At 42.1% G+C, this 23834-nt stretch overlaps 1 protein-coding gene across 7 annotated transcripts in view; it reads left to right on the top strand.

The window, feature by feature from the left end:
• CELF1 (CUGBP, Elav-like family member 1) overlaps positions 1-23834 on the top strand; it is a 63169-nt gene that overhangs the window by 13724 nt on the left and 25611 nt on the right. For 6 of the 7 annotated variants that reach the window (XM_010842409.1, XM_010842411.1, XM_010842410.1 and 3 more), the window contains exons 2-3: positions 1490-1639; positions 18929-18969. The gene's annotated coding sequence lies outside the window, so the exon portion shown is untranslated. The remainder of the gene's footprint in view (positions 1-1489; positions 1640-18928; positions 18970-23834) is intronic. The other variant, XM_010842413.1, reaches the window with a different exon arrangement.

The following is a 23834-nucleotide window of genomic DNA, read 5'->3' as shown; positions in this document are numbered from 1 at the left end:
ATGGTAACAACCTCCTTGCTTACAACTTGTCACTGTAACTGTCACTGGAGTTCAAGAAAAGCCAGTATATCAAGAACTGTGTGGCATTAACTACTCCTTGGTAAAATGCTGTTACACATTTGCAACAAGCCAGAAATAGAAAGTTAAAGGTTTTAATTTCTGTGTTCCATTAATTAGATGCTTTAAAAAGCTGCCTAATTATGGTAAGGTGCAGTAGTGGGAAGGTGGTGGGTGGCCGAGGCAGGCATAGGAGGAAGCCGTAGGCTCAGAATGTTAGGATCTTCATTTTCTTCTCTCAGCCTCTCATTTTGCAAAGAGGAAAGTGAAATGCCTTATTTAAGTTCACATAGAAGTGGAAGCAGGGTTCCAGCCCATGGCTTCTAATTTTCCAGCGCTGTTCTGCTGTCTCTGCCTACACATCACATTTGCTTTGCTTCTACTTTTCAAAAACCAAGTCTCAGTTTCTGAGGTTAGGAAAAGACCTTAGAGGGCATGCAGGGAAGTCTTCCACCCAGTAGAGGAATCCCTCCTACAGCATCCTGAGCAGGTGGCCTCTGCCTCTTTCCTCAGCTGGGGTTTACCTGTCCAGTCAGCGAAAGCCCCACTTCCTGACTTTGAAGAGAAGATAGTTTTACATGGCTTTCCCATTTTAAAGCTATAAGCTTTGTTTTTCTCCCTTACAAAATAGCAATTGAAAATCAGACCTGAATGTTTTTCATTAGCCTGTTTATCTCCACTTAAGTCATCTTGTCAGTCATGACAAGACAGAATAATTTGTTGAAGAATTATGTCGTGCCTAAATCGTAGAACTTGGAAAAGACTAATGCCATATTTGGAACAAGCTAGTCCTTTAACAGCTGGGAGGGAAGAGATGATAAATGCTATATTCAGCTTAAAGTATTTTATAATGTGCTTATTAATAAGATGAAATGATGGTGAGCTGAAGAGTTCTGCTGTTCTCAGAAGGCCTCAAAAGAGGCCTCAAAGTATTTTAAAAGCAAAATCAAGAGCTAAATAGGCAAGGTGTTTTGTGGGGTTTTTTTTGTGGTACATTTGTGACCATTACTGTCATTGTTTGGAGTAGATTCATTTACACAGAAGTGAGTTTTGGACTCAAAACCAACATTATTTTGGTAATTATTAATTGCATGTACCAAAAAAGGATTTTTTTAGGTCTGTTTTCTGGATCATTGTTGCTCAATATGCCAGTCATTTAATGTCCCATCAGTAAGTGCTTCAGCTTTTATTTCACTTTTCTTCTTTCCTAACTACTGGAAGGGTAGTAACAGGTAAACATTTAAGATGATTAGCCTGAGGTTTTGTTTTTTTAAATACCTTTTAAGCAAAGCATAAATGCATATTTTCTAATAAAGTACACAAAAATGATTTCAGTTTCTTATAACCATGGATATTTTTTCCTCGAAGAATTTAGCATGTCTAAAAATGGAGAATTTGGCTCCAGTGTTAATTTTTCTTTTTGTCTTACCAGAAAATTAAAGTGAAAATGCTGTTGGCAGTCTTTTGCTGTCTTGACTTCAACACAGTAGAGAGTGCTATAATGAAAATGTGGCTGAGTTTTTAATATTCTGGAATTTCATGACCACCAGCACCTCTTGGTTATGCAGCCAAGATAATTAAGGTAATCAAATATTTTAGTCATTAGTAGGTGCGACCTGGCTCTGAGAGACATATCTAGTCCCAGCTTCAACCCAGTGCCCTTTTCCCTCATTTACTCCAAAACATATTATTTTTGTTGGTTCTGGTTCTTAATTCAACCTGTGAGTTTTTACGTAAAAGTTCATCATACAGTTTTTCTTGATAAGAAAGTATGCTGGACTACAGTGTCGTGGTACAGACTAGCTGTTGGACCTCGTGTTTTGGGTGGGAGGTGGGGAATGAGAGAGGAGGGAGGAGAGGAAGAGAAGGATTGGGGGGGTGGGGGAGATGGCTGCACCTGTGCCATGTTGTAGACAAGAGAGCTCGCGTTGGGAACCTCAGGGAGGAGGGTAACGTATTTGGGGCATCCAGCTATCAAGTAGTAAGTCAGGGCGGGACTTTGAATCCATGCCCCAAATGCCGTTTTCCTTTGCTTTTGTTGCTTTTAGAGGCTCAGGCTCATAAAAATAATGAAATAATTTATTTTTATAACCACTCCTTTTCATGTGGTAGTAAATTTTTAATTGTTAATCAGTCATGTAAGTTCAGTGTCTCCTTTTAGAAGTTCTTACCTTGGGTTAAGGGGGAAAATGGGCTTATCTGTGAACTGCTCTGACAAGATATTGTTTGTGTACCTTACCTAAGCTGTTTTTATCTGTTTTCTTGTTAAAAAGTAGGAGTAATTTAACCCTAACAGAAGTGGCATGGAAGTAATGGTTTTAAGGTAGGTAGCATTCATAGCACCTTCAGGTCTTTGCAGAGAAATGTATGGCATTCCTGTGGGCAAACAGATGAGGGTGTCCCTCCCACGGGTCATCTACTAGATGAGAAAACTAGATGTTGCATCATTACTTGGTTCCTTAGTGAGAAATGGTGTGACATGAGAGGCTGCTGTCTCCCTTGCTCCCTTCTTCCTAAGGTCTGGCCCTGATCTCTGCTCCCATTGCCCACAGCCATCCTCTTGGCTCTGACGTTACTTAATTCTAAACAGCCGTATTCCACGAGCTCCTAAAGAGAGAGAGAGAGGTGGCCAGTCTCTCCTGGCTGCCTCGCAGTCAGTGCCGCTTCACCAAGTGGTCTGCTCTGTGGCCGTGTCCTCTTTTGACTGGGCCCACGTTAAAGCCTGTCCCCAATGCTATCTTGATATATATGTCCTTGCTAGCAATCTTGTTTTTTAAGCCTCCGTGTACAGGTTGATTCACAGTGGGGGAGGAGCCATGTTCAGGAACTTTGTGATAGCCTGGTTTCTCTTGTCTTTCATCTCTCTGCTTCTATTTATGTTCTTTGTACCTCTTTCTTGAGCTTGCACCTTCTGCATAGTTGACTCTATTATATCATCTTTGAGCCTGCAAAATAAAAGTTGGAAGATTTTAAAGTTAAAGTTCCCAGAATAATGTTGTCGCCCACATTGCACATATGTCACATTTTGAGTTTACTAGTTAAGCCTCTAAATATGTGCTTTATATACAGTATGTGCAGTGTGATGACTTTGGTTGCCATGAGAACCTAAAAATCTCAGGCTTAAATGGTTCAGTAACAGACACATTTTTTTTCTTTTATTGTCTTAGAGGTAGGCTAGCTTTTTCTTTGATCTAATACACTTTTTACAAATTGAGATATTAGTCAGTGTCTATTCTCAGGTATCACCTCTTGCTGACAGGATGGGTAGCTTCTTTGTTTCTCTGTTATCAGTCTCCTTTATTCCAATCTTCCATGCTCTAGTTTTTTCTCTGACTGTCTCCTGTTACTTTGCTACAGGATAGAATTAGCAGTAGGAAACTGGAAGCCTTGCCTTCTTAGAAAAAACAGTATACGCGGTAAGAGAGGACCTGTCTGGTGGGACAACCCTAAGCACATCTACCGAATTCCACTCTCGTGTAAGCCTCCTGTGATAAGCTGTGGTGGTAAAATTTTCTTAGGGGAAAAAAAAAATTTTTTTTCCTGAACCAATTGTTGTACTAGACTTCTTTTTTTTTAGTAATTGAGGTATGGCTGATTTACAGTAGCTTGAGAATTTTTAAAAAAGAAGTATGATGTTAGTCTGTCATACAGTTCAGATTCCGCTTCAATTGGAATATATTATTTTGAATAATTTCTTGGCCAGGGTGACTTGTTTATTCTTGACTAGGTTTAGTCATGAAGATTCTCTCCTTTTTGGACTAGGAAGTAGAAGAGGAGATGACAGGATGTTAGATGTAACAAACTATATATTGTTTGCTCTTTGATTCTTAAACCTGTTTTGCATCATAGACCCCCTTTGATAATCTGGTAAAAAGCTATGGAACTATTTCCCTACAAATACAATTTAAGTACATAAATTTTTTTGCATATATATGTAAAATTTTGTGCATAGTATGGTGAAGTTTATGGAATCTGTGAAATACCCGGGAATTCTGTAGGTCTGTGGACCCTAAACACGGACTGCTGATCTGGCCCAGTGCCATTTTTCACCTGAGGATGTGGGTATCAGGAAAGAAATGACTTGGCAAAGGCCAAACTATAGGTGTGTATAGCCATGTTGATTTTGTGGTTATACTTTAATCACCTTTGGTATATATAGTTGTGATGTTTTGCATTGTGTTTATTTTTACATAAGTAATCTTAATGGATAATTAAAGCTATGATGTCATCCAGAAAGTAGCGTATCAGTCCATAGTATGCTACGTTTTGGGAAATGAAAGTTGCTTTGGGAAATCAAAGTTGCTGTAACAGGCCCGGTCAGAATAAATTAAATGTATAAGCCACCAACACGGCTCAGAGATTTTTAATAAAATGTTGAACACTTGCACATCTGTGTTTTGTGGGACATGCCTGGAATGCCTCTACTACTGGAATCCTGCTGTGCTCTTTTTCAAGCACATCAAACAGGGTATGGACAAGGCTCTGCCTTGCACTAGGAGATCTAGGAGGTGGGATTGAGAGATCGGTTTATCTGTGATTGGGCCTTTTGCTTGTCAGTACTGAATTATGTACAAAAGGCACAGAGAAGATTTCCTTTTTTTTTTTTTTTTTACAGAGACGATTTCAAATGGTTAGTTTACTTATGAAATACAGTAAAGTAAATAATTACGGTGGACCAATTAATTTTAAGGGTTTTCATTTTTTTAGTTTTAGGGAAAGCATTTTGCTGGGGTGCTACCCAGTATGTTTGAGTTCTTATGTCCCATAAGCTGGAGGATTGTGCACACGCATAAAGCAGGCATTTCAGTGATAGAGAGGAGCTAGGCAATGCTGTCTTCTCCAGAGCTCCCCTTCATGACTGGGTGACTTAGCAAGTGTTTTGTCATCAAAGATATTAAAATGCACACTAAATATTGGTTGATTCATTGACAGCTAAAGTACAGAATCTTTTGAGGCCATGAGCAATGCATTTCTTTCCTTTTCTGCCCCCCAACCCCCCGCCCTTTTTTTCTTCAAACCATGCATTTCTTATCTGTGGAGCGTTCACTCTGGCCACAAATGAAGCTTTTCATATATACTTTACATTGAGATGAATGTGAATGAGTTGTTCCAAGCAGAATAATTTTTAGAACATAAACATTTGACGTCTGATTATATAAGCCAGCATCCTGGGAAATACATTTTAAAAGTTATACATTGTAAAAGTTATATCAGGATTTATTTTAACTTGTAAATCAGAAGAGAACAAGAGACCCAAAACTAGTTTGAGAGTTGGAATGAGACTTTCATTCTGAAGACACCAGCCAAGGGGCCTTCACACAGATGCAGAATAACCTTTTTTGCATGTTAAATTCCAGAATTTAAATGATGAATTAAACCTTGTGGTGGCTGCTGTTGACCTGGTAAGACGTTGACCAACTAAAGTGCTCACAGTGTCTTTTCTGTCTCCTGTGGCAGAGGGATTCTTGATGTATAAGTGACTGAAATTATTGGGAGGTTCCTTGGCTGAAATAGAATCTCAAACCTTTCTTCAAGTAGCAGCCTGTGTTGCCTCTGTTTTTTGTCTGGAGCATGTGAACACAATGCATGTGTGTGAGATAATTGGGCTTTCACTGGTGGCCCCCTTTCAGCAACCATGTATGGATAAAGCTGTTCAGGTCCCTGCTCCTCCCTCCCTGAGCACGGCGCAGGATCTGTTCTGCTGTAGCTGCTGCTCCACTTTTCAGCTTTCTATATTTGTACCGCAGCACAGGGGCAGCCCATCCTGGCTTGGGCCGGCTCAGGGCCCGGCCCCGGCTCGCAGTTTGTCTCTTACCTGCATGCCTCTGTCTGTGTGCATTTCTGTCGGGGACTGAGGTTTCAGATTAAAGAGGTGACCTGTTTGCCTTGTTTTGTCAGTTATACATGGTAAAGAATGTTTCAGAATCTTGGGGGTGGGGTGAGGAGGAAAGATTTGTATTATTTAACAGAATATATTGGGGAGAGGATGCCAGACTGATGAACATAGTGTCAGAGGTGACTTTGTTCTCTTAGAAACTTTTCTCATTAAAGTTGTAGCGTTTTTTCCCTGTTGTTTTTCACTAGTCACAAAGCCCAGTTCTTTGGGGTGAAAGTGAATTTCCTTTCCTGGCACGTGAATTTCCTGATAGAAGAATTGAGTAAAAAAGGCTGAGACATCTACCTCCTTATGAAATGATCTCACACACATCTTTTTGTAAGAGGGGCTCCCCTGTGTCTCAGACTGTAAAGAATCTGCCTGCAGTGCGGGAGACCCGGGTTCGATCCCTGGGTCCAGAAGATCCCCTGGAGAAGGGAATGCCTACCCACTCCAGTATTCTTGCCTGAAGAATCCCATGGTCAGAGGAGCCTGTGGGGCAGCAATCCATGGGGTCACAAAGAGTTGGACACAACTGAGCGAGTAACACTTTCACTTTTATAAGTAGGGGCTAAGCCTCTTCCTTTGACCTTTTCCTGGAAAAGGAACTGGGAAATGCCCCGCTTCTCTGGGCTTCACAGTGACGATGCTCTTTGCACCGTTTCAGAAGGCTTTATCTGGTTTGGCCTTACAGAAGGCTCATGATGTTTTTTTGGTGTCATGTCTATTTAAGGACATGACATGTAGACAAGAGTTCAGATTATTTCAAAGAGTTTTGGGTTTGTTATATATTTAAGGAGTACTCTCTTGCTTTGTTGTAAGGTATTCTAATTAGACAGAAATACATGCCTCATTCTTGATCAACTCAAGTCTAAATTCAAGTTGGTTTCTTTGTTTTACACTTGGCTTTTACTCCCCTCCCCCAACCCCCCGTGAGTCATAAGCATGCCAAGTTGGGAATAGAACTTGTCAGCTGAGTAGGGATGAGACACTTCGCTGCACATATTTGTAACTGGCTGGTGAGGAAGGTAAAGGCCTTTAAATGCTGGAGAAATGCATTCACTGAGGCAGCTTCTCCTGTGGCTGTGTAGTATGGTTGCAGAGCTCCGTGTGACTATTTACTGATGCAGTCTGCCTTTCGATCACTCAGGAGTCTGTCCCTGAGTCTGTCGTCTGGTGACTTGTTTGCCTGTGACTTGTCCGTTGTTGGCTGCAGGGGTGTGTATTGGTGTAGGGCCAGGACCTGGTACTAAGTCTCTCATGGGTCTCATTACTTAATGACTTTCTAAAATTCTGTTGCGTGTGTCATTAAGTTGACTTCACCTTCTCCTTGGCAACTCTTAGTCCCTGTCTCATGTATGTCATCTTTCTACTAATGTTTTCTCATTTATACCGTGAGTCACTGTATAGTCTCTGTAGGGGCTGTCCCTGGAGATTAAAATCAGTGGCAGCTCTCAGATTTTAGAGCTTAATCTCAGTAAAGGACACCGTGATTTAGCACATCTCTTATTTCAGCTTTTCCTTTGTTCTTGATCTTTTAAAAACTTTTATAATTTCCCTGGTCTCGTTTTATTAGTTGGTATTTTTTCATTGTATGCTTCCATAAACCCTTTTTGGTATAATGCGGGTAATAAATAAATGTTTATAAATAAATAAGTGCTCTTAGAACAAGTGGTTCAGTCTTTTGTAATGAAAGTTACACTTACACTGGACTCTTAACAGACACAGTTGAAGATTTGTCTGCCAGTCACTGCCTTCGTATCTCCATCCCTCCCTCTCTTTAATAGGTGTTTCTGTATAATCTTAGGTACTCCATTTTGCTGGGGTTGACATCCGCACACTGCTGTATCTAAAGTAGATAACCACAGGGATCTACTGTATAGCACAGGGAACTCTGTTCAATAGTCTGTAATAAACTCAATGGAAAAGGAATTTGAAAAATAATAGAAAAATATCTCAGGTACTCAATTTTGAAGAGAAGCAATCCTGTCCTGCATAGGTGCCAGCTCAGTGCCTGGGGTGATCCGGATAGCAGGAGTACCCTGTGTGTGCCAGGCACAGGTCTAAATGCTTTATATACATGGATTTTTAAATTCAAACAAACATCTTCTAAAGTAGATACAGTTGCTGTGACCATTTGGCAGATGAGGTAACAGGTATAAAAAAGTTAAGCAATTTACCCAAAGCTAAACATGGCTAGTAAGGTCCACACTGGGACTAGAAACAGTGGTGGGATTCCAGAGTCTGAGGGTCGGGTGTGTTACTGGCTTGTAGTCAACATTTGACTATTAATTTTATTAACATTCTGAATTTTATTTGGAGATTTTTGAATCATGAATCATCTAACCCGTTTCATTTTAGAATTTCCTTCTAAAAATGACTATAATATATGACTTCGGTTTCGCAGGTCACTGTCAACTAATTCATTTATTGATGATAAAAAGCTGGAAGGCAAGTAAAGTGGTGAGCCTGCAAAGCATACCCCAGATTAGTAATTTATCTCTGCTAGTGCCAGACTGTGTGTTGAAGATACTGAAAGCAGAGTTAATTTTAGCTGCTTTAACTCTGGGGCCCTACACTACCCGTCTTTAAGAGATGCCTTCGTAGGGGAGCATGGGGAGCGAAGCCTGGCAAATTTTGCCTGCTCCATTAGCTGTAATCTATGTGATGGTAACAGGATAATATACATTCAAAAGAAATGATGATGGTAGAATTATTGGTAGGCAGAGTAATTTCGGCAGAGGGTAGCAAAAATGTTATTCTAATCTTAGACAGTGGGATTAACTAGCACAGAAGTTTGGTTTAGACAGCAGCGGAAGAACCCGCTCTCCCGCTCTCCTGTGGTGCTTGTCTCTCTTGAATGGATGACAGATTTCTCCTGACCATATATGCTTTTCCCTTATGTATATGCTGTCCGGAGTCTGTTGTTTGTGTAATCTTGTCTTCTGAACAAGGACAAGGATTGGGCCTTTTTTGTACCCCCTCTGCTTCGAGAGTTAGATGTTCTCTATGTGCATTTTTTGATGGATAGCTCTCCCATTTTATAAGGAACTTGTTTTTGTAAAAATGAAATCAAAGCACTGACAAGTTTAATTTTGTAGAACAGTGGGATTTTTTTAGAAGTGATTTGAAGGAGGTGACAGAGATCATATAAATGGGTGTTTAAATGTGAGAAGCACTTTTAGGAGCACAGTTTGAGAGTGATGAAAGCATGATAATTGTTAGGAGCGCAGTTCGAGAGTGATGAAAGCATGAAAATTGAAGTCACTTTTTTAAAAAGTGACAGTATTAAAGATATTTAGAATTTGCCCTGGGGCTGCACATCCTTTGGGATGAGTCAAGCCATGCTAAACACATGCCCTGATTGGCTGAAGCAAAGGTATAATTTTTGTATTTCAGGGAGCATCTGCACGGAATGAAGTGGTTTCTGGTTTTGTAGAATTATGACCTTAACAGAAAGAGGTTGAGTAGAGTTTCCTGCTTTCCAGCAGAAGAGGACACGCCTCCTGAGACAAGGCCATATGGAGGAGTCCTGCGTGAGCGCCATGTGCTGAGGTTGAGGTTGGGGCAGATGGTGCAGGCAGGGTTCCTGGCTGCTTGGTCAGGGATTTTGGAGATGGCAGAAGTTAGATGCTAGGTACTGTGGAAGGACCGTTGAATGTGATGCATATTGGCCGTGTTTGCCTAAGAGTTGAAGTGAGCTCAGTGAGAGACTGTTGATGTATTTGGTAGCGTGGGGGTAAGATAAGGGAAGAGATAGGAAGACGCTGACTTCAGTGATACCTCAAATTTGATCTTAACCTCCTGAGATTAGGAAGAGGGAGACAAGATACAGTGTGAGAAGCAGGATTCCAGATCCCTGGCCTCGCTTGTTCTCTAGAGACTTAAGGTAAGGTACGGCAGGACTGTTCAGTTCAGCCCCTCAGTCGTGTCCGACTCTCTGTGACCCCATGGACTGCAGCATGCTAGGCTTCCCTGTCCTCCAACTTCTGGAGCTTGCTCGAACTCATGTCCATCAAGTTGGTGATGCCATCCAACCATCTCATCCCCTTCTCCTCCCGTCTTCTCCTCCTGCAGGACTGTAGGATTTTTCTATTTAAGCTTGAAGCTGTTTTGATTCCTTTTTGAGATACTAGGCCAAAAGCTGTATTTATAGAACTTGTTTTGACATATTATCTCACCCTGTCCCTAGCCTTCCTTACTGGAATCCAGCTAATGTTGCACTCTGCCTGGCAGGAAGGATTGATTGAAGAAATGTACACATATATATACAGCTGAGTGATTGAAGATAGCTCCAGACTCTGTAAATAGGCCGGCTGTAAGGTTTGCAGTCGGTTAAGTTGCTGGAATAACTCCACATGTGTAATCCCTCAGCTCACACGTGGTAGGTACACTGCTGGTTCACCTGGACCCTGGCTGTTTCCACACAGGTCTGGAACGCAGGAAAAAAAGTAGAAAAACAAAATGCTTGGTTTGTAACAGATTGAGTTAGGATTTTTCTTTACTTTGTCTTTCATAACTTCCAAGAGTTTTCTTTAAAAAAAAAAAATTTCTGTAAAATAGATAAAACATATCCACATGTGAGCAATTCAGTCAGTATTCTATTTCTGCAACCTTGTTAGTAATTTTTTCTTTATCTTTCCAGAGATACTCTATTCTATTTTATAAATATTCTATTTATTATTATTTTTTTTTCGTCAAACTGCGCTGCTTGTGGGTTCTTAGTTCCAGGGATTGAACCCGGGTCCTGGCGGTGAAAGTGCCAGTGGACACAGAGGAGTTCCCAGGCCCTTCCTGTCCAAACACACCCTCCTGGTCAGTACTTAGTGCTACGCTGGAGCTACCTTCTTCTCTTCAATAGCTACAGAGGTGTTGTGTCTATACTCTAGTTTATTTCACCAGGATCCAGCTGATAGGCGTATGTGTCTCTCTTTTTTGCTGTTATAAACAGTGTCCTTATGAATGGCCTTTTGTGTATGTCAAGTATGAGTTTATTTGGAGGCTGTGTTTCTGGAACTGGAGTTGCTGGATTCAAAGTGCATATATAGTTGTCAATATTGATACACATACTTAAGATCATTTTTTATATTTTGCAAGTGATGTCTATTGAAGACTAGAAAGATTTTTAAGAATTTTTATTAAAGTATATTTGATTTACAGTGTTGTGCTGATTTCTGCTGTGCAGCAAAGTGATATATATATATATATTCTTCATTTTTTTTCTGTATGGTTTATCACAGGGTATTGATTATAGCTCCCTGTGCTGTATACAGTAGGACCTTGTTGCTTATCAGAGTAGAAAGATCTTAATGCAGTGGCAGTCAAACCACTAGCCCAAACAATTACTGGAATGAAGAGCATATGACCTGAAAGGGAAGATTTAAAGAGACCGTCCTGAGATAAGCTGAACTATCAAAACCAGCAACCATTATTGCTGGAGAAGAGCCATGTTGCCTAGAGTAGGCAGGAGTAACCCCTCCTTTTTATTTTTTATTTTATTTATTTATTTTTAGCCCCTCCTTTTTAAAAATTTTTAGGGAACGTGGTGATGGTAGCTAAATCTGTAAGCCAGATATATTTCTTTTACTCTCAAAATGTTAGTTTCACCCATTTGTGATCTCTGCCTTAGAAGAACATTTGTGGTCCATCTCTCATTCAGTCCTTTTCTCTTTCACCTACTCAGGTGGATGTCATGAGACCAGTCACAAGAATCAGCCAATAAATTCCAAGTAGTTAAAAAAAAAAAAAAAAATTCCAAGTAGTTGCTGTACCTAAAGTTTAATAATCACCTCAGAAAATAAAAGCAAACTAATATTTTGATTGTGCCCCCTCCCCCCGCAAAAAAAGCACATTTTACAAACGGGTGTATTTTACCAAATAAAGCCCCGTGACTCCAGAAAGTACAAATTTTACTGGCTGGCTGTGGAACCTGTGTCACTCAATCTGATATCTTCACTTTAGTTCCCTCATCTGGAATATGGGACTAAAAATGCTGAAGAATCTCTTTTGAGCACTCAGAAGAATAATTATAAAGTCATCTCCAGAAGGTTGTGTATTACAGAAATGACTCTTCAGAGATATCAAGATTATAAGGTAATTTAAAAAGTAACTCTGACAGTGTTTTAGGGAAAAAAACCCAGTCACATTCTGTCTACATGGCACTAACATATGGCACAGCCCTCCTGAGCTGCACGAGTGGGCTGAAGTCAGAATGCAGTTGGAGAGCGGAGCAGTAATGACTCACTAGATGAGGCAGATTTGGCCTTATGGCAGGGCAGGGAAACCAAGACGGAACTGACGGTCTCCGAACATGCCAGATTTCAGCAGAGGATACGTGAGGGTTCCGGGACAGGAGAATGGCTGAGCCCCGCGATTAGGTGCTCCGGCAGTGGCTCAGTCCCCGAGGCCCTCTCTCCCCAGTGCCCCCACTTCCACACAGTGGGGACCCTGCGCTGCCTTGGACTGCTGTGTCTTTGGAGGCTTCCCTGGTGGCTCAGATGGTGAAGAAGCCACTAGGCAAATATTTAACATTGTTCACTGGAACACTGGGTTCAAACTAGAAAGACGCATAGAAGAGGTAGCAGTTCTGCCCAGAGGAAGCTACACGTAAGCTTCGCCACCATATGTAAATGCTGCTGCACCACCAGGCAGTTTTGTTGGCCGGGACTGACAGTGCTGCCAGGGAAACTGAGGAGCTGAAGGCAGAATGAGGTTCTTATTCACTGCCCCCCTCCCCCGCCCCCACCAGAGAGAGAGCTGGGTGGGGAGGAGAGCGGAGTACTTAATGGGGATTTGAGAATTACTTAGAGAGAGAGGTATTTGGGGAGAAGGAAATGGCAGCCCACTCCAGTGTTCTTGCCTGGAGAATCCCAGGGACAGGGGAGCCTGGTGGGCTGCCGTCTATGGGGTCACACAGAGTCGGACACGACTGAAGCGACTTAGCAGCAGCAGCAGCAGCAGCAGAGGTATTTGGGGAGGAAGTATGAAGAGGTGTTTTTTTTTTTAACGTATTTTGCATTTCCTGTCTGCCTCACCAGAGCACCTCCAAAATGGAATGGAGGTGAACTCTTGTTTCCATGTGTATGTAATCATGTGAAAAGATCATGCGACCCAACAGGAGATGAGACGGCAGATCAGGGAAAGGAAGAAGAGCCCAGCTCGCCACCATTTAACTTTTTTTTTTTTTTGCACCGTTCTGTTTTGTGGACCACTTTTTGTAACAGTTTCAGAAGATTTAATCATTATGTTGGCTTTGTCAAATAGGTGTTATATTTATTGATTTCTACATACAGATGATGTTGGCAAAGTCAGGCTTTATACCAGCTCTGACTCTTAATTCTTAAATATGCGCTGCTCACAAGAAAATGTTTATAACTATCATGTTTTTTTAAATAAAAAGTGTTGCTATATTGCATAATAGTGTTAACACTACTGAACTGTGTACTCAAAAATGGTTAGATGGTAAATTGTTTGTTTTGTTTGACCCTGCTGTACCTTGCGGCATGTGGGATCTTTGTTTCCTGACCAGGGGTTGAGCCCACGCCCCTCTGCATTGGAAAGTCCCTGTGTATATGTTTTTTACCACATTTTTTTTTTTAAGCTGGAGAAAAGTTGTTGCCTCTAAAGAAGAGATGAGCATACTGGCCAGTGGTGAAGGAGATGAGGTTGAGATCTGTTTATAAACTTCTCTCCTAGGGTCAAGAAGAGGACACACACAGATGACTCAGTCAGTAAAGAATCAGAAACCCCAAACTTGAGTCTGAATCATGGAAATAGTAGCCACAGAGCAAGTGTCATAAGGCGGGTAAATGGTTTTTATGCACCCCACAGAGAAAGTGTCGAGTTTACCCCTGCGGACCAAGACAAGTAGGATCTAGGTCTGATATAGTGCAGGACCCAAGCTGTTTAACATGAAACCGTTTACTTTGCGGAAGGAGATGCTCTGGGAATGAGGAGAGTGACAGAGGGGATTTATCTGGTGTTTCAAGTGCATCTGTTTAATTTACCTAATCGCCTCTATTTTACAGATGAGCGAAACAGTGGTTAGTTTCTCAGTCTTGCGTCCACCTATTTGTTGCTGAGTTCTTTTACACATTTTATTTCATTGAATGCTCAGATCATTGAATTAGATTCTACTCACTATTACTTGTGGTATGTGTGCCTAAGATCCTGGATTAGGATCTGGTGGCAACTGCCATTCCCCTGCTACAGGTTCCTGAGGAAAACAGAGCGGCCAATCCAGGCAAACCCCGCTGGATTTAGCAGTAATCCCTGGTGGAGTTTTGCATCAGGAAGAGCTTGGTTAGGTAGGACAGCTTCCAGAGTTGATCCTTTTATCTGGCTATTTGGCTTTTTAGGGTATGGGAGTGGAAGAACATGCAGTTTTCCAAAGCAGTAAGCCCAACGTTCTTACTGAACCAGCCACATAACAGGAGGAGAAAGACAGACATGAGGGCATTGCATGCAATCTAAAAAGTAACAGACATTTTTTAAAGGAGCACAATTTTCGTAAGTCATTCCTATTATTTGTTTCCTCTTCCAGTTAGAGATTTGTATAGTGACTTGGTTGTATTCTGGGCATCCATTTGGTTCCTTTTTGTGGGGGGGGTAAAGTTCAGTTCTCTTTTACAGGTGCGACCGACCCTTAAGAGATGTTAATGAACTTGATCAGAGTCACATGTCTCCTGAGTAACAGGAAGTTTTCACTAACCCCAGCCAAATCTGTCAGGACTGTTGAGACTTCGGACATTTACCTACTTACAAGATTTGCCTTAGAAAAATGGTCAGATTTGGCTTTTGGGAGCTCAGCGTTTAAGCAGTCTTTTCTGTGGTTTCTGCACAGGATCTTCCTTATAGACAGCTAGAGTGAAGGAGAGGCTCTGGAAAAGATGGGACTTGGAGGAGAAAATTTACCATGTGCTTCAGTGTATCTGTCAGGCTTTCTTTCACTCAAGGGTCCAACTACTGCTCTTTATATTCCATCCAGCTCCGTCATTGCCTGGGTTCATGTGGTCTTGAGTTACTTCGTTCCTTTGTGCCTCGTCTTGTCTGTAAATAGAGATAGAATAGGCAGGAGGATTAAGTATATAAAGGACAAAAAAACAGCACATGGTGTACAGTAAATACTCAGAAGGTGTTAACTTTTGTCATTGTAGCCTCTTGTACATTACTGGAGATTTCTCCCTACTTTCTGGTGTACAGATTTTAAATACAAATCCCATCGGTTTGAGGATGCACACACTTACTGCCATTGATGGCATCTTAAATTCCTTGATTTGTGATAACCTGTTAGATTCAAAGAGAAAAATCTGTTCAAGAAACTATTCATCTCAAAGCTGGACATAAAATTGGTGAATTATCTATTGTTTTGAATTATCCAGGCCTGTTGTCAAATTTCCCAGGAGACCTCGGGTTACCCTGAGGCCAGAATAGGCAAACAGGTAGGGTCTGCCTTGCCTCTGTCTGTCTTCCACCTGAACAGCTTCACCTTTATGTTTATGGGAAAAACACTTCATTTAAAAACATTTCAAAAACCGCTCATCTGGATCATTGTTCCATTCTTCTTTAGCTCCCTGCTGTATTATTAACATATTAATCATGTCCAGGTATTGTTAAGAGGACTTGCTCGCGAGGCTGGAGTCATGGGTTTAGGCCTCTTGCAGGTCTGAGCATCACTGAGCCTGGTACCAGCCTCTGTATCTGGAGTCTGCCTCAGTGCACACGGTGTAAGAGCTGTTGATGGAGATTCAGTCAGTTGACTTTCTGTCTTCCTTTGAAGGACTGTGTTTTGGTCTTCAACATACAGGCCAGCAGAAAACTCTAAGATTCATTACCTTGCCTACACTATGGGAGGTGTGTAGGAGATCTGAGACCTTTCTTATCAGATATTCTTGTGAGAGGAGATACTGTTCATTCACTCTTGCATCCTTGAAACATGTCAAGATCATATAAAAATGTTCCAAGATATATTCCAAAACCAAATATAAATGCTTTCCAGATTGTGTGTTGTGGGATAAGTACTTTGCCTTTCAGAGTCCTCTGTACCATCGACCTGCGAAGTATAATTTTAATTCTTCAAGCAGGTCGTGCTTTGAACATGTGAGTATCGCAAGCAGACAGTCCTGCTCATTTCCCTCAGTGCCGTCTTGCCCCCATCCTTGTCTGTTGCCCCCTCACCCCAACCCCACCTACCTTTTTGGTGCTCCTTTTCTGCCTTGACTCTTCGACTTTACCACTCTTTGAGACTACTTCTGTGCCTCTGCACATGGTGATTGAGAATATGAAGATAATGTTAATGGAAACAGACTTGGTGGAGCCTCAGGGAAGCATAGAGCAAAGGCAGTTCAGGCTTCCTCACAGCTTGCAGTGCATTTTGTTTGGTTCCCTACATAAATGAAAGATGTAGAAAATCCAAACCTAGGGGCTTTTCTGGTGGTCAAATGACCGGGACTCCGTGCTCCAGTGCAAGGGCCCGAGTTCGATCCCTGGTAGGGAAACTAGATTCCACTAGGAGTTCGCATGCCACAACTAAGACCCGGCACAGCCAGATAAGTGCATAAATCCTAAAAGAAAGAAAGAAAGAAAAAGAATATCAGTTAAAAAAAATCCCTCACGCCTAAAGCTTTTAATTTCCACATAGCTCTCCTCGCTCCCCAAAGCATTTGTTTTTTACGGACAAGGCAACAGAATGTAAGAAAAGTAAAGCTGGATGACAGCTTCTAAGGACGCCTCCTTGTGTGTCAGTCTGCCCACCGTCCTCCTCCAAGTGCCGGGGGCCTGTGTGAAGGAAGGCAGTGTGTCCTTTTTTTGTGCGCTTAAGTTTTCTTTAAAAAGTCTTTGGGTGACTTAGTAGGATGATTAATCTCCTACTTATGTGTGTTTTAAATAAATAATTCCATTTTCCTTTTCTCTTGGCTGTGCAGTCAGGGTGTTCTTAGTCCCCCGCAGGGCTGCCATGTTCGCTGGGGCCTTGACGTGTGTCCTTCCTACTTTAACGTAGTTGCTCCTCCTTAACAACCCCAGCCTGCATTTAGCTCTTTGTGTCCTGGAGGCTCCCCAGCCAGCATGCAGTATGAGTCTGGTCTCACAGGGTCACACAGCACTAGTGTTTCTCAGCTCTTCCATGCAATATATCAGGAGACATGACTCCTTGGTCTTTATTTCTTCCAGAATAAAACTGACAAGCAGACATCTAACTTGTTCTCTACTGTCTTAACAGGCACTCCAGAGCAAGCTCAAGACAGACACACTGTCCCTATACAAGTTTGTGCGGCCTGGATGGTTTCTCTATTTCTGAGAGAGAGACTGTGGGCTCTGAAATTAGAATTGCTCATGGATTTAGTAGATTACTTTAGCTTCTGAATTCCAAGAGTAGTCCCCATCTTGGAATGGCCATAATGATACAGGATTGAATGAGGTGTTATGAACTTAGAAATAGTAAGTTCCTTTCCTCTTAATAACTTTTGATGATATAGGCAGGTCCAGGAGAGTGCTTTTAGGTTTTTTGTGTGTGTCTTAGTGTAAACTTGGCATTAAGATGGTTGGAAGCATCATTACTTCATTAGCAAAATTGGAGACTGGTTAGGTCTGTATGAAGCATCAGTTAAGTATTCATGCACCCATTTTATGCCTCAAGAAATGTCTCGGAGAAGGCAATGGCAGCCCACTCCAGTACTCTTGCCTGGAAAATCCCATGGACGGAGGAGCCTGGAAGGCTGCAGTCTGTGGGGTTGCTGAGCGTCGGACACGACTGAGCGACTTCCCTTTCACTTTTCACTTGCATGCATTGGAGAAGGAAATGGCAACCCACTCCAGTGTTCTTGCCTGGAGAATCCCAGGGACGGGGGAGCCTGATGGGCTGCCATCTATGGGGTCGCACCGAGTCGGACACGACTGAAGTGACTTAGCAGCAGCAGCAGCAAGAAATGTCTTTGAGTTCAAAGAGGGTAGGTAGAGTGCAGTGTCTCATGGTGAGTTCTGGTTCTGGCTTTGTCTTTCAGAATTCTTGACACTTTCCAGTGTAGACTTGGTGACTTTCTGCAGTTCTCTGTAGCCGGGGCCAGACAGAACTTCAGCTGGCAGGAGTTGTAGATGGACTTTTGTAGGAATTTGGGCAACTTTTATAGAAGCAGTCTTTACTTGAAAGATTGTTCCATATGTTTAGAAATGAAATAGATTGGTGTTTTGGTTCCTGTTTGCTTTTACCTTCAGTTAACTTCCCCATCTTCCGATTGGTTTTCTTGGTTTCAGTGGTTTACCACCATCCTGGGGCCATCAGTATGCATTTACAAGGCAGGAACTTCGGGTTACTTTTGAAGAGTTTTATACCTAGCACCAGCCCTCAGGCCGATTGCTTTGGGGAAATAGCACGGCTTCTTCACATCAATAATACGATCTTTAACTGCTCAGGGCTTGCCTTGTGGCTCAGCTGGGAAAGAATCCTCCTGCAATGCAAGAGACCTGGGTTCGATCCCTGGGGTGGGCAGATCCCCTGGAGGAGGGAAAGGCTTCCCACTCCAGTATTCTGGCCTGGAGAATTCCATGGACTGTATAGCCCATGGGGTCGCAGAGTCTGACTCGACTCAGCGACTTTCACTCTTAACTGCTAAAAGGATTACACAGCCTTTAGCTTTGTGGTAGTTTCCCACCCAAGAGCAGATGCTAAAAATGATTGTTTTGGTGACCTAGATGTGCTGTAGTTCAATCTCATAAATTCTAGTCATTGATTTGCTATTTGTAGTGACATTTTGGGGTAAGCATCTTTTTAATAAACCTTTTAATAGTTTAGTTCTCTGTTTTTTAACTTGATGGTGTTCTTAAATTAGCTTTGAGGTGTTAATGTAATTGTGTATTGTGTACTTTAAAATTGGGAGAGGGAGAGTTTGTTTATCTTCAGTCTCGGTGACAAAGGGGCTTTTGTTTGAAAAGAAGCTGTGTATCTGGAATTATGAGAAATATAGGCATGGTCCACTTATTTTTCTTTCCTTGGTTTTTTAGAGTGAAGACACTAGTCCAGAGAGGGAGGTGGAAAGCTACAGGTATGGGCTAACTGCTGGATGGTTGTGCTCTGGTTATCTTTTTAACCTTCCTTCTTGCATGAGGCCTGTTTTGCAGATGTGAAAAAATTGCCTCCAGAAGGTGATGGCTTTTTCCTACATTTTGAGATTAAATTTCCTATTCCTGGGAAGCTAGATTTTTTTTTTTTTCTCCTTCCCAACTTTCTCCTTAGCTGTTTACCAATGCAGGCTTATCTCCCATTTGAACTAGCTGCTGCGTAGTTCAAATAGTTGGAGCTGGGCGGGGGGTGGAGAAGGCACAGGGAGAGAGGGAGGGCACGTATGTGTGTGTGTGTATCTGCACACAGCAGCTGCCTGGCTGGCTTCCTTTCCCCTTTCTGCCTCATAGTTGGAAAAGGATTCGTTGCTCAATGCTGTCCGATTCTTTGCAACCCCACCATCTGTAACCTGCCAGGCTCCTCTGTCCCTGTCCATGGAATTCTCCAGCAAGAATACTGGAGTGGATTGCCATTCCCATCTCCAGGGGATCTTCTCGACCCAGAGATTGAACCTGGATCTCCTGCATTGCAGGCAGATTCCTTACCATCTGAGCCACTTCATAGTTGGAAGACCCTAAAGGTGAAAAAGTAAAGTCCCTCAGTGAAGTGAAGTCTTCTCGACTGAGGGGTCGAACCTGGGTCTTCTGCGTTGCGGGCAGACGCTTTACCACCTGAGCCATGGTGGCTTATTGGAAGACCCTAAGTAAACTAGAGCAAAGATGAAGATAAAACTCAGTGAATTTCACAAAGATGATACAACCCTCTTGGAACTGGAATTTGTTCAACATACTGATATTTAAATCAGCATTGGAACCTAAATAAAGCTTCAACCTACAGTATATTGTTATCAACTAACAATTATACTTAAATTCCAGAACTAGTTGGGGACCTGAAAATATGACCTGATTTAAAGGGTGGTCACAGTTTGACAGGAGGATTTATTTGGTCAGGTGTGTCCCAGAAACTCCGTGGATGTCTCTGAGCTGACACTTTTGCTGAAAGAACTGAGCACGGAAGAATGTCTTTCTGCTCGGACTTTGACGCTGACTGGGGAGGAGATAGGTGATTAAAGACAGGGAGAGGAGATGGAACACTTTCAGATTTCAAAAGTAAATCTTCCTCTCTTCAGTCTTGTCCTATCTTTTTAGTGTACCATATATAATAATTTTACAGGCAAACAGTCTTAGACATAACAGTTACTAAACTTAGTGCTTTTGGTCTTACTGTGATTTTAGATTTGGAATAGAACTTTTTTTTTTTTTTTAAACAATACTTCTATTCCTTCTTTAACCCCCCATCCCCCTCTTCAGAATTTTTTCATCGTCTCATGGAAACTCAACAAAGGTTTTCTGTTTTAAGATATGCTCAACTCTCACATGTTTGCAGAAAGTCTCCCACAAAGTGAGATGTCACAGAGATAATTAGCAATTCAGGTCAGTGTATTTTTGCATATGCAAAGTACTAGCTGGGGAGTTTTAGGAGCCCCACTAATTATATTAGAGGTACTAAACTTTAGAAATGAAATTCAAGTCCAGAAAGATTTTAGGCTAAATTTTAAGTTGTTCTGGTTGGTTATTTTCAAGTAGTATCAGTTCGTTGCTTCTGAGGGGATATCCAGTCCACTTCACTGTTAGGTTATGACTTTTCCCTGGATTTTTGCACTTTTCCTTAAATAGACTAATGATAGACATAGGCTCTCTTTTATAATTTAGTAGTAGGCTCTCATTTTCTCTATGCTCATATAACCAGACTTCACATTTTTGCCTTTTAAAACACATTTAGATTATTGAGATGGAAGTATAAAATCCCTTCACCTGTCATTGAACTCCCTGGTTACATCAGTCAAGATCGACAGCCTGACATTTGCACGTTCCACGTGGGCTTTTTTGCTTAACTATACTTTGCTCTTTCTTTTGACAAACCAAATGCTGTGATTCTAGCATTTCTGTCTTCTAATCTGGTTTTTAAGCTGTTTATTCCCTTCTGATGCTCTAAATGCAGGGTGCGCTGCTCTTTCGAGGGTGTCCCAGATCCTCTGGTAGCATCCACAGGGTCCTATAGGAACACAGGGCAGGGCACCTAAGGGATTCAGGAAGGCTTCCTAGGAGAGATGGTGTGTGTGTGTGTGTGTGTGCCCGCGTGTGTGCGTGCTGTGTCCGACTCTTTACGACCCCATGGACTGTAGCTCGCCAGGCTCCTCTGTCTATGGGATTCTCCAGGCAGGAATAGTGGGGTGGGTTGCCATTCCCTTCTCCAGGGGACCTTCCCGACCCAGGGATCGAACCCATGTCTTCTGCCCGCGTCTCCTGCATTTGCAGGTGGATTCTTTACCACCGAGCCACCTGGGAAAACCCGAATATCTTATCCTCTGATCATTTTTAATGATTTGGGTTCTTTTGTTATAACAGATAACAGACCGATTGTTCCTACCCTCACATAATCAAGCCTTGAATTATTGCCCTTAGGAAAAAAGAGAATATTCAAGGCAAAGAAAACTGAGACAGCCAACCAGGGAAGAAGAGGAAACCATGAGTGTAAATTCACAGATGTGGTTAGAGAGACTGAGGGAAGGTTAGGGCCTTCTGTTGCAGCGGACCCTGGGTTTTAGGCCTAGACTGTTTTTCTGATTAAGAACTTTTAAACAACTGCTTACGGATAGTTTGCTATGAATAACTTTTAATTCTCCTTTTTAATTTCCCTCTAACAGCTGCATTTTTGTATTTCCATAATTGTTTTTATTGTCACTTTGTAACCCTTTTCTAAAATGGAGTGACTTGTGATTAATTTCTGTTCTTTCTTTTCCTACAAGCATGTTGAATTTAATTATACCGAGATAATTCTTGTGACCTGCTTAAAGAGAATTCCCCCTCCCCCCATGTAATAAAATTTCCACCTTGTAGGTTTTTAAAACATTGCAGCCTTATCCATCATAAAATGAATTTTAAAATATTACAGCCTTTGACTCGGTAAAAATTACTCTGAGGAGTACACATCCTTTCATACACTGGGCAGTTACTCTTGTTACAGTTGTGATTCTGATTAAAATAGAGATGTAGTTAGGAGTCATGCATTTTTGGTGAATAATAAAAGCATAGCAACCAGTGGACTTCCTGAAAACTTGATTCATTTTTAAAGGAGTCCTGGAACTAGAAAATCTAATTGATTAACCGACCTCACACAGTCACTCCTTAGTCAGGTGCTTCTCTGTAGGAAGAGGCGTGTGACCAGCTCCAGTGCTCTTAGAAACGGGGACCCGACGGGCCGGTCGCTCAGCCAGCCCCAGCTGGGGCGAGCTCTGTACCCTGGGTGCCGGTTTCAGTCTCCTCACTGGCAGCCTGCTTCTGCTTCCTCTGTTAATAGGGTGGCAGAGAGCTCCTGTCACTTCTGTCTCTGTAGGGGATCGGATGGGCCAGGGTCTCTGACAGAACGGAAAGAGCAGCTACCTGCTATTTTAGTTCTAAATTTTGGGTGGTTATGTCTGGAGACACAGTTTCTACCTTTCTCAGTTAGATGTAGACAGGTGCCAGCCTTTGTTAGACAGACCTGTGCTGTGACATAACTGCCTTTCATTAGTTTTGTTTTAACGTCAGTCTGTATCTTTAGTTCATTTGTTTACCTCTTTACGTAACTTCTTTTTTTCAAAGTTCCCTGTATTGTGATCTGAGCTTGAGTGAAGTGAAACCTTTGAGGTAAGGCAGCCCTAGTGGTAAAAACGGAAAGAAGCCCTGTGAAATTTGGAGCCTTCAGAGATAGTTTTAGAGTCACTGCCTAAACACTGAAATGCCACCGTTTGTTGCTTGGAGGGATGTGGAGCTAAACTGAGAATGAGAGTGCCACATCTGCCTTGACTGCTGAGTGTATCCATCTCTGCTGCTCACCCATAATAGAATTTTTATGTGCGCATTCATTAATCTTGGTTTTAGGAGCAGTTTAAAAGAGGGCAGACAGTGAATAGACGGGGTCTGCACTCCTCTCTCCTCCTCTAAGTATTTGAGCCTTTGTCCCTGGTAGGCCCCAGGTCTTCTTCATGATTATCACTGTGGTGGCTTTTGTTTGTTTTTCTTTTGTTTTTTGTTTCTCTAGAAAGGTCAAAATACTGAATAAACAGTGTTTCTTAGTACTCTGTCAAGAGGCAGAATATACTATTTTTATTTTTTGTTTTTTAAATTTTGTGACAAATTAAGATTCAGAGTTCCTAAAGAAGTTTTGCCTTATGCTCCCTAAATGAATGCCAGTGCAACAGCAATTTTTACAGCCCTTCACTACGGTAAAGATCATCAAGAAAGCAAAGTTGGTCCAGCGCAGGTGGTAATATTAATTAATATAAGAGCAGTATGTTTCTGGTGGCCAGTTCTTCAGCCAGCTCGCCTCTGGCCTGCTTCTGATGGGTGGTCTGAACCATTCCTCCTTAAATGACTCTTCTGAGGTTAGTTTGGCACCCAGACAGTGCGTTCATTGCTGTCTTTGGCGCATGGAAAATAAGTTCAGACCAAAGCTAACCACCCATTTGTTTCTAAAACGTTTTCAGACTACATGACGAGAACCGCGCCCCCCTTCCTTGTACTCAGGTAGTTTCAAGCTTGGGGGGGTCCTCAGAAACGGCTCGGCAGGGAGGAGTTTGGAAGATGTGAAGCAAGTTTGTGTTTCTTCTGCTCTGTTAGCCGCTGCTCTCCTCATGGGTCTGACACTATTTATCTGACAGTGCACTTAGTACTGCTTCGCCAGGGAAAATCGCACAAAACCCGCCCTGCACATCAGCACTTCCATTGTGTGCGGGGCTGAGCCTCCCTCCACATGCTCACATCCCCCGTTTAATCCCCTGCTCCCTGCCCCTTCCCCAGTCCTGCC

The sequence above is a fragment of the Bison bison genome, unplaced genomic scaffold (assembly GCF_000754665.1).
Source record: "Bison bison bison isolate TAMUID 2011002044 unplaced genomic scaffold, Bison_UMD1.0 scf7180017864178, whole genome shotgun sequence".
Lineage (NCBI taxonomy): Eukaryota > Metazoa > Chordata > Mammalia > Artiodactyla > Bovidae > Bison > Bison bison.
The sequence above is the reverse complement of the archived record's forward strand: the minus strand, read 5'-3'. Positions and strand labels throughout refer to the sequence as shown.